This window comes from Emydura macquarii, unplaced genomic scaffold, assembly GCF_026122565.2.
Source record: "Emydura macquarii macquarii isolate MOO-44397 ecotype Brisbane River unplaced genomic scaffold, CSIRO-AGI_Emac_v2 contig_3328, whole genome shotgun sequence".
Taxonomy (NCBI): domain Eukaryota; kingdom Metazoa; phylum Chordata; order Testudines; family Chelidae; genus Emydura; species Emydura macquarii.
The window spans coordinates 1,550,264-1,560,839 of NW_027133465.1; the positions used below are offsets into that span (position 1 = coordinate 1,550,264).

At 43.4% G+C, this 10,576-nt stretch overlaps 1 long non-coding RNA gene across 1 annotated transcript in view; it reads left to right on the forward strand.

Annotated features, from left to right (window-relative positions):
* Positions 1-10,070, forward strand: part of LOC137143494 (uncharacterized) — a 158,641-nt gene extending 148,571 nt beyond the window's left edge. The window contains exon 3 of the long non-coding RNA XR_010917174.1: positions 9,615-10,070. This is a non-coding gene — a long non-coding RNA (uncharacterized lncRNA). The remainder of the gene's footprint in view (positions 1-9,614) is intronic.
* The last annotated feature ends 506 nt before the right edge of the window (positions 10,071-10,576 follow it).

Consider the following 10,576-nt stretch of genomic DNA (forward strand, 5'->3'; position numbering starts at 1 on the left):
TTCTTAAATAAGTGGCCTGGTTTTCAGAACTGCTAAGCACCCAACTTCTCTCCTTGTAAAATGGGACTGCAATACAGGTAAAGGTGGATTCCCTTCCCTGAAGAGTTAACAATCTAAATAACACAAGGACAGACAGGAGAAGACAAAAACACATGGAGGGGGTAGATAAAAGGATAACGGAGAGGGCAATATGATTATGGGGTTGCTTGGGAGGCTAATGTATGGGTCTTGAAAGTATCTCATCTCTCCACAATGTCTTGCTGTTGTGATGCTGATCCATTGATTCCTATTAGTGGAGTGTGTGGACATACCTGTTGTGCTGAATTGTAAAGCACAGGTGTATTTTGCCTATATGTACCTGGAATATTCAGTAGCAATCAACAGGAGCAGATTTCACTCGCTCTCTCTCTCTCTCACTTGCACACATGCATATAACCCCTGCTCTCTTCCCATTTACTATCCTTCCCTAGACCATCCACAGCAACATATGCTGTGGACTGTATTTGAAGGGGAAAAAGAATCTGGAATAAGGCTTTGAGGGCTTCTCATGACAATTCTGAACAGACAGGATATTAAACCCCTGGATTACCAGACATTATTAACAGCTCACCTGAAAATCATGATGATTTCCTTGGTGTGGGTTTCTATCGTGGGATGCACCTCCCACAGCTGGGCTGGTGCGTCCTCCTGGTCACTCTGGGGATTAGCTCTCAAAGCAGACACTCCCTTCGCCATCACTCTGACTCTGACTCTTAGGTCTGCAGCCCCTTTCTCACCCCAGGAACCACAGTGTCTTCTTCGTGACTTAGCCTTCTGGCTAGGTCACTCAGCATTCCCCCTTCCTCAGTACAGTCCTTTAGATCCTTTGTCATTCCCACAGTGACTCAGGCAATCTTCCAGTTCACTGTCCTGCCAGCCTCTGCCACACCTTGGTGGCTAGTAGCGGAACCCAAGGCCACCCTCTTTTCTAGGTTCCAGTCCAGGTTCTACGTTCCAGTCCAGTCCTCAACCCAGAAGTTCTGGGCTTTCCTCTCTTTGCCTTCACTTCTCCTTCGCTGGACTTCTTCTACCCCTCTTATTTCCCTCCTCTCTCTGGGTGTACCAGCTCCAAACACTCCTCCCTCTTCCCAAGGAATGACTGCCCTTTCCCAGCAGCAGCCACCTTCTGGTGCCAGCTACCTGGCTTTTTAGGTCCCTCCTATTCCTCCCAGCTGAGCCTGCTTTCAATTAGCTCCCTGTTCCCTGGCTCCTCCTCCACACGCAGCCTGTGGAGTCAATTGGGCTAGTTGGCCATTTTACCCCCATCAGTCCTGTGTTGGGATGGACACCCCATCACAGATTCTCATGTAATATTTGCTCACTCTGATGATAAATTTGAAAGGCGTAGCTTATAACTGTGGTTAAAATGCTGCATTAAAGCAGTTAAACAGTCTCCTTATGAGCATTAGTGCTATAGTCACAACACATTATACTTGGCTAATAAATTTATTTTTTATGTAATGAAAATGTCATCAAAGCATAGTTAATCTGAACTGAATTAGATTATAATTGGAGCTCTTCTGCACAAGGAATGAAAATTATTCTTCATTGTTGTAGACTGCCAATACAACTTTTGTGTGTGTGTATATATACACACACATTTATTTTATATATATATATATATATATATATATATATATATATATATATATATTCTTCTAAGTAAGTGGCAGCTGTAGCATTAGGGTGAGCATATCAGCTTCATGTTTCTGAGCATCCTGCGGTGTAATGTTACTTTGTTCTGGAACACAGGGCTTAATTGTTCTGCTGATAATTCATCACACTTTCAGCCTATTCATTAAGATGTGCAAGTACAGTTGAGGAAATAGTCTTGTACGTGAGGGCACTCATTTTTTTCTGCATTGCTGCTCACATGTGTTAGGGCGGGTTATTTCATCTTGGACCCCAGGACTGGGGGGGAGGGGTAAATATTTGAAATCCTCTCTTGCAGTATTATAGGCTGTATATCAACAGCTCAGCACTCACCCAAAGTCACCAGGCAAAGGAGAGACACCTCTTTGGTTGCATCACTCAAGTGACTGAAATAATTCCACAGGCCTTTATGCATCCCACTAATCCCCCCAGCTGTGGTGCGGAGGACGAGGGAACGCACCAAGAAAGGGACCCTCTGTCTTTCCCCTCCCACGGCCATCCTCTCCTCTCTGCATGCTTCCGTGCAAAGAGCTTATGCAGAGCAGGACACTGCACTGGAAGTGCACCACTATGCTGTACACACCCCATGGGCTCACTGAGAGGACGTGACTGGCACTGGAATGAGGCGCATAAGGGAGGTCCCCTATTTTTGAGGTGACCTGCCGTGCCTGATCTTCTTCTAGGACAGCATGAAGGGGGAGGGGAGGGAGCACAGGCAAGTTGGAGAGGGGTCAGGGTCAAAGGATCCACTCCCTACGTTGATCCTGCTGTCATACTCACTGTGTTTGAAGCACAGGGTGCATAAGGGTCCTTGGAGGAGGTTGCTTCAGCCATTTGGGTTAAGGAGCTTCTGTGAAGTAACTCCACGGTCTCTCTGTGGCCTGTGTGCGGATGATTATTTTCCCTGCACGCTTCAGCCCATGGTGTTACCTGATTGCATTTCAAGCACCCCGTCGTGCAGAGGGACAGGCACCGGTGCTTAGAACAATCATAGCTGCCTGGAGACCTGTCTCCACTCGTGCCCCCACCATTGCTATCTCTGGTGGAGCAGACCTGGAGATATCAACAGTGGGAAATGTAGGGCAAAAACAGCCTAGTGTCGAGTCTCTGTATATCCAGACCATTTATATCATTGTCACCACGATGGTGTTTTAGCATGTAGTCATGGAAACCGTGTTCAAACCCTGCTAGCAACAACTGTGTGTAGACACACCGGCACTGTTACTAACATAGCTCTGTTCCGAAGGGAGAGGAAAGCCCCAGACAGGAGTGAGGGGCCAAGAAGATCCTTTCCTCCTCCATACACTAACCCAAAATGTACATGCACAGTAGGCTGTGTTAACACTATTCCAATATCCATCCATTTTAAAAAATGTATGGCGAGAGAAATATTAGGCCAAATCCTCAGCTGGTTTATAATAGCATAGCTATATTGAAACCAGAGGAGCTTCACAATTGTACACCCACTGAAGACACGGCCCGTTGTATCTTCTGTCCCATCTTTACTATGTTGATAGTTCTGTGTGTTTATAATCCATGAGAATTTGCAGCACAACAAGCCGCTCACATGATTTCGCCTGAGGGTGGTCTACCATGAAGGGCCCAATCTTGCGGGGAGAGTTAAACGCTCTTCACGCTTCTTGCCTTCAGTGGGAGTTGAGCGCATATGGTGCCTCACAGGACCAGCCCGCTCAGAATTACCTAACCAGTTGAGGTATATTACTGACAGCATATGACCTGCTCCTACTTCACTTCAGGTTCTTATCCAGGCCTCATCATCACAGCATGCGAGCCCCTTCTGGAAGTGCATTAAGCTATGAAACTAGCACTCAACACATCTAGGTCTCTTTCTATCTTCCTTTCCTCAGGGCTACAACCCAGATGGGGACTTATTTTACCATGAAATATATGTATTACATGCAAAAAATCTACGAAAGGAACTTTATTAAGGTTGCAAAGTCAAGCACTCAAAAATTGGGAAATGCCAAAATTCAGCTTGCCCATTCAACCTGAATTTGACCCCCACCCTTATTGCCTATGCATTATGATACAGTCTTTAATTACATGATCACATACTATTTTTATTTCCGCAGGACACCTGGTTCATTCAGTGCACTGGATGGACCTGTAATCTTTTAGGTAGCCTGGGTCAAGGCCATTTAGTGCCTTGAAGATAAGGGCCAAGACCTTGAATATGACATAGTCATTTATTACAAGTCAGTATGGTGAGCAGAGGATAGCTGAACTGCTATTGAACACTTTCTGGAAGGCACTGAGTGCCAGGCATCAGTGGGGGTTTTTCCACTGATTTCAATGGGTGCGGTATCAAGCCCTGAGTGTTTTCAATTCCCACTGACATCCGTGAAACCGGATTGTGCCCCGCACGGCTCAGGATCTGGCCTTGATGAGCCAGCCACATAAAGTCATATGTCATTTTCTGGAAAATATTTTACACTATGATTAAATGCAGCTATTACATTATTGTCTTCAGAAAACAGTGCTCATTCAGAGGCAGGATTGATTGATTGATTGATTGATTGATACACCAAGGTTCGTGCGGTTTTTTTGGAATAGCTCAGCCTATGGAAGAAAATACAAGGTGATGAAGGGGAGGAGAAAAATGATCAAAATTAGGCCTCAATCCTTTTTGTACTGAAGCCAATGGCAATAGTCCCATTGATTTGAGTAGGAGCCTTGAGTGAGCCTTGAAAAAATGTTACACAAATTCCTACCAGCAACCTCACCATCTCCACAGGTTCATGAGTTACAGGTCTGCCCAGGCCTGGAAAGCTCATGAAAATAAGCTTTTTGCCTCCCACTCTCCACTACTACCAGTTCTTCTCCATCTCTACCCCTTGCTGTGGGACTGTGATGTGCACAGGGGTACCTTCAGTGACTATGAAAATAGTTAATTTGTAGATCATATATTTAACAAACCTTCTTAAGCCTTTTAAAACTTTTTGCAAAAACTCGAGTGAGAGAGTCTCTTGCAAACCCTATGTAACAGACTGTGCTAAAGAAAGTATGGGGGGGGAAGGAACACACAGCAGTGGCACTGGATATCACATTGTTCCACACTGCTTGCAAGTCAACGTGCTCAACATTTTGACTATCCCTCTCATCAGACCCAAATGTACTTTTGTCCAACTTTCTGTTCCTGTTAAATATTAGCACCAGAAACATGAGGCCTCACATTAAAGAATTAGAAATTGCTACTGAAGGAAATTATTCCCGTGTTGTTTTCACTTCCCTCCTCCTCTGATTTTACAACCCTGATTTGTTCACATCACCTCCCTCATGTTTGGTTCAGACCTGGGAGGCAGTTCACTCTTTACATTCTTCCAGTTAGGGACTCTCTCTCTCACTGTGTGTTCATAAAGTGCCTAGCAAATTGGGGCCATGATCTCAGTCGGCAGCTCTAGGTGTAATATAAATCTATTTAAATACAGCCAAGGCAAGGTCCTACAATGAAGAACAAAGAACGTCAGAGGATGTGTGACTGTATCCTGGGAAACCAATGATTTTAAAAAGGGCCTAAGGATCATGGAACATAACATATTGAACATGAGATCCCAGTGTGACGCTATCACTAAGAAGGCTTACGTTGTCCTTAAATGAACAGAGAGAAATATTGAGTAGGAGGAGGAAATTATTAACTCTTCATACGGTATTGGTGAAACCATACCTGGCATATTGTATCCCGTTCTCGTGTCCCTCCCTTTAAAAAAGTTGTTGAGAAATTGGACAGCATTCAGAAAAGAGCTACAAGAATGAGTCGAGGTCTGGAAAACCTGTCTTACACTGAGAGACAAAGGAACTTCATTCAGTTAACTTATTGAAGAGATGGTTAAGAGGTGACTTTATCTATAAGTACCTACATGAGGAGAAGATTTCCAGTAGTGGAGGGCTCTTTAATTCACTTGTAGAGGTATGACAATATCCAGTGACAGAAAGATGAAACTAGGGAGGTTCTGAAGATCAGGCACAGATTTTAAGAGAGAGCAATGAACCGCTGGAACAATTTACGAGAGATATGGTAGATTTTCCCTCACCAAAGTCTCTAAATAGAGATCGGTCCCTCTAAAATAGATGCTTTCACACAACCAGAAGTTATTGGGATTGATCCAGGAATTACTAGGTGTTATGCAGGAGGTCAGAGTAGATGTTCATAAAGGTCCCTTCTGGTCTTAAAGTTTATTTTCTATGTAATAACATGGTGCCATGTTACATTACGTTCCAGCATAACCACTTGCGTACACTTGCATACAGACAGCTTCAGATACAGGAAATCTCAAAGTATGTATGATGAAGAAAGTTCTAGGCCACACTGTCAATAAAGTTGCCCCTTTTAAATCACAAAGTGGTGAAATTATTACAGATAAAAGTAAGCAGCTGTCTCATTGGGTTGAACATTATTCAGAGCTATATGCACAAGAAAGGAACATCACCAGTGAATCACTGGATCAAATATCAATTCTACAGGTCATGCCAGAGCTAGATGTGGAGCCCACTGTAGAAGGCTAAGCAAGGCCATTGATTTGTTATCAAGTGGCAAGGCTCCTGGAAAAGATGGCATTGCAGCAGAAAGTCTTAAGTGTGGGAAAGAAAGCCTACTACCATATCTCTATCAGTTGCTACTTAAATGCTGGGAAGAGGGTGAGGTGCCACAAGAGATGTGCAAACATCATCACTCTGTATAAAAACAAAGATGAAAAGGCTGACTGCAACAACTACAGGGGTATTTCGCTACTAAGTGTAGCAGGAAAAGCTTTCGCAAAAGTTTTCTTAGTACACCTACAATGGCTGGCAAATTGTGTCTACCCTGAATCACAGTGCGGATTCAGGGCTGGAAGATCAACTATAGACATAATATTTTCTCTGTGTCAACTTTAAGAAAAGTGTAGATTGCAAAATCAACCATTGTACATTGCCTTTTTGGACATAATCAAAGCATTTGACACAGTCAGTGGAGCAGGTCTATTCGCAAAACTAGAAAAGTGAGGATGTCCATCAACCTTGTTAAGTCTTATACGTTCATTTCATGGCAACATGAGAACAAATGTCTAGTCTGATGCGTCTTCTTCAGACAGCTTTGACGAAAAGCGGAATGAAGCAAGGATGTATTTTTGCTCTTCTCAGTACTCCTGAACTGTGTGTTTAAGGATGTGAAAGATGAAATGTATCTCCACACAGGATTGGATGGGAAACGCTTCAATCTCCCACGACCTAAGGCAAAGACTAAAGTCAAAAAGGTGCTAATCAGGGAACTTCTATTGACTGATGATGCTGCCCTTATAGCCCACGATAAAGATCTACTACAAGAATTCAAGGACCACCTTTCAAGTGCTTGTCAGGCATTTTCTCTCACCATCAGCATTAAGAAAATGGTTGTACTAGGACAGGGGCTTCCACAAGATCCTTTAATCACCTTTAATGCCAGTCAGCTAGAAGTAGTCCAAAAGTTTAGCTATTTAGGTTCTGCAGTGACTACCAACCTCTCACTGGATGAAGAACTAAATGTTTGCATTGGAAAGGCTGCCACCACCTTTAGTTGACTAGCTAAAAGAAAATGGAACAAATCCAAGCTTACCATCAAGATCAAAATGCTAGAGTACCAAAGCTTGCATCCTCAGCACTCTCATGTATGGTGGGGAAACATGGACAACGTACGTTCATCAGGAGACAAGGTTAAACAGTTTCCATTTATGCGTTTATGCTGAAAGCTCAACATCAAATGGCAAGATAAAATTTACCAATGCAGAGATTCTTCAAAGGAAAAATGTACCTAGTGTGACAGCCCTGCTCAAATAAATATGACTGCACTGACTGGGCCATCTGAGCAGGTTGGAAGATGGACACATACCTAAGGACATACTATATGGGGAGCTATCAGAGGGAACAAGAACAACAGGACGTTCCAAGCTTCAAGCAAGCAAGCAAGATATGAAGGAATTTGGAATTGACCTGACCGATGGGAAACCTTGGCAAGTGAAAAAGACACACGTTTGCAATAACTGCCAAAGATTATGCTAGTCTCGGATTGCACTATTTAGTCGCATGAGACATTGCAAACCATCTTCATCATAGGCTGCAATTTCCACCATCTCTCGCAGACGAAAGAGTGCCAATCCAATCCAATCCATTTGCCCTCTGTAAGAGATGGCTACCAAGGTAGGCACAATGTTCTACATTTTCCAGTTTCTCTCTGTCAATGTAGATCTTCCTTGTTTGGTCTGATGATTGACCAGGAGTAGGCTGGTGGAGACTTTTGTTTTGCCAATGCTCAGAGTTAGCGCTAGGCTTTTGTAAGCTTCAGAGACATAATTAAGGGCTGTTTGTAAATTCTCCAGTGAGTGTGCACGACAGCACAATCATCTGCATACTGGAGATCGGTTATTATTGCCGATGTTACTTTAGCTCTGGCACATAGGCAAGAGAGGTTGAAAAGGTTGCCGTCAGTCTGATATTGGATGCCAATACCTGGTGGAAGATGGTCTTGGGTTAGCATTTTCATAATTGCTAGGAAAATGGAGAAGAGAGTGGGTGCGAGTACACAACCTTGCTTTACTCCAGTTCAGATGGCAAAGGGCTCAGAGACTGCACAGGATGGAGGCAGTCATTTGGTCATGGAGGCATCTTATAGTGGTGATAAATTTACTTGGGCAACCAAACTTTGACATGATATTCCACAGAGCCTCATGGTTGACAGAGTCGAAGACTTTGCTCAGATCGATAAAGGCCATATACAGCTCCTGTTCTTGCCTCTTTGCATTTTTCCTGGATCTGCGTAGCTACACAAATCATGTCAGTGGCGCCTCATGATGGTCTGAAGCCACACTGAGACTCTGGGAGAGGAAGCAGACGATTCAGTTACATTCTAGCAAGAATCTTCCTAGTGATGGAGAGAAGGGCAATGCCTCAGTAGGCCTGCATATGCTGGCTTGCTGAAGAACAAATATCTACAGCCTACTTATGCTGCCCAGGTGATTACAGACAGATCCCAAATGACCATGGGAGATGAAATAATACAGTGTTTGTTGGAGAGTGCCAGTTCTGGGAGGATGTTACTGTGCACATTGCTAAGCACTAAAGCAATCAGAGTACATTTGTCTGTCATATGGTGGATTACACTCTGTTTTGCTAGGCATGTGAGATAGCTGTCAGTTATCTGCACTGGAGGTGTCTGAAAGTCAGAGGAACCTAATGCCAGCCATAGAAAGAGAAGAGATATTTCAGGTGCTAGTAGACCTTAACATCCATCATGAGGGATGTTTTTAAAGGATAAATTTGATGAAAATGGAGCAACTAACTCCTACCTATGATAGCTGGAACTTCTGTCCTAACACATTAGGGTTTTAGAAGAAACTTTATTCTAGTATTTAACAAATCCTTATATTTAATCCAGCATTGCATGGTGCAAGTGGCATTTCTGTAGGAATAGCGGTTATGTAGGGAGTATATAAATTGGGTTCATTGAAAAGTATAGTCTGAATATTGGAAAAGGCTCTCTGGTAACAAGTTCAATTAAATGGTGGTATAGTCTCCCAGAGAGTACAGTGGGAACCCCATTGCTTGTGACAGAGGAAGGAAACACTTGTGGTTAAGGCAATGGGTTGGACATCCAGAGTCCCAGATTCAGTTCCTTTCTGCTTGCAGACTTCCCGTGGATCCTTGGGCAAGTTATTTAAGCTGTCTATGCCTCGGTTTCCCTTCTGTAAATGGGAATAACACTTCGTTTCTCCTACTCTTTGTCTAATCTATAGTAATAAGTTATTACCAAATCAGTAGAAAATATACTCTGGGAGATAGGCTTGCAGTGGCCGGGGGATGGACTACATAGTTAAAATAGCCCTAACATTTTTCATCCATGGATCTCAAGCCTCTTTACAAAAATGGATAATATCATTATCCCTGTTTTACAGATGGGGAAACAAAGGGACTTGCCCAAGGCTACCTAGTAACTCAGCAGCAACTATGCGAATACAATCCAGGCCCTATTCCTTGGGCAACACGGCTTTCGAACAGGAGACCTGACCTAATTCCTGTGATGATGATAAACTTTCTCCTTGCAATGGGCCTACATAAAATCAATGTAGAAGCCAATTTCCCTGATGCTCTCCATTCCTGTGCAATAATTGCTCTGTGCAGACATTTTTTCTGAGCTTGGTAAGAGTTTTATTTACATGGAAACGTCTCGGCTAACGCCCACAGTAAACATGAGGCGGTAGTCAAAACATTACCACATCTATTATCGCAGGGAGTGGGCTGAGCAATTTCTCCTGCTATGAACAGGCCTTATTTTATTATCTTTGTCGTATACTCATGATTTGTATTTGGTGAGATGAGCAATCCAGTTTGAGATGATTGTTACCATTAATTAAGGGTGCCCAAGTCCTGGGGCTTTTCTTTTCTTTTTCTTTTACTATATATTTTAATACATTTAATATATTTTAAAATGCAATTTACAATTAAAAATGCTGAAATCACATTTTTAGGTAAGGATCGGCATGTCACCAGTAAATCATGAGGCTGGGAGATAGCACAGCACAAGCTGTGATGTACATTAGATTTCTCACAATTAAATAGGAGTGTGGCAGGCAGCCGTACCGTGCAAGGACTGTGTAGGTGCACCACCCTCCACCAGCTGCCTGACCCCTCCCAACTCATGAACTTCCCAATCCCCCTTTCCAAATTTGAGAGAGTGGCATGGTGACCTGGAACATGGGGTTACAGTGCCACTCAGCCAAAAAGTGGCTGGGTTGTAGCCTGGATGGCTCTGTGACCTATGGCGCTGTCTGTTTATCCCCAAGCGTTGCTGGGGTGGCAGTACAGTCTACTAGTTGGAACTTTGGGCAGGGAACCAAGAGTTCAAGTCTCATCTCTG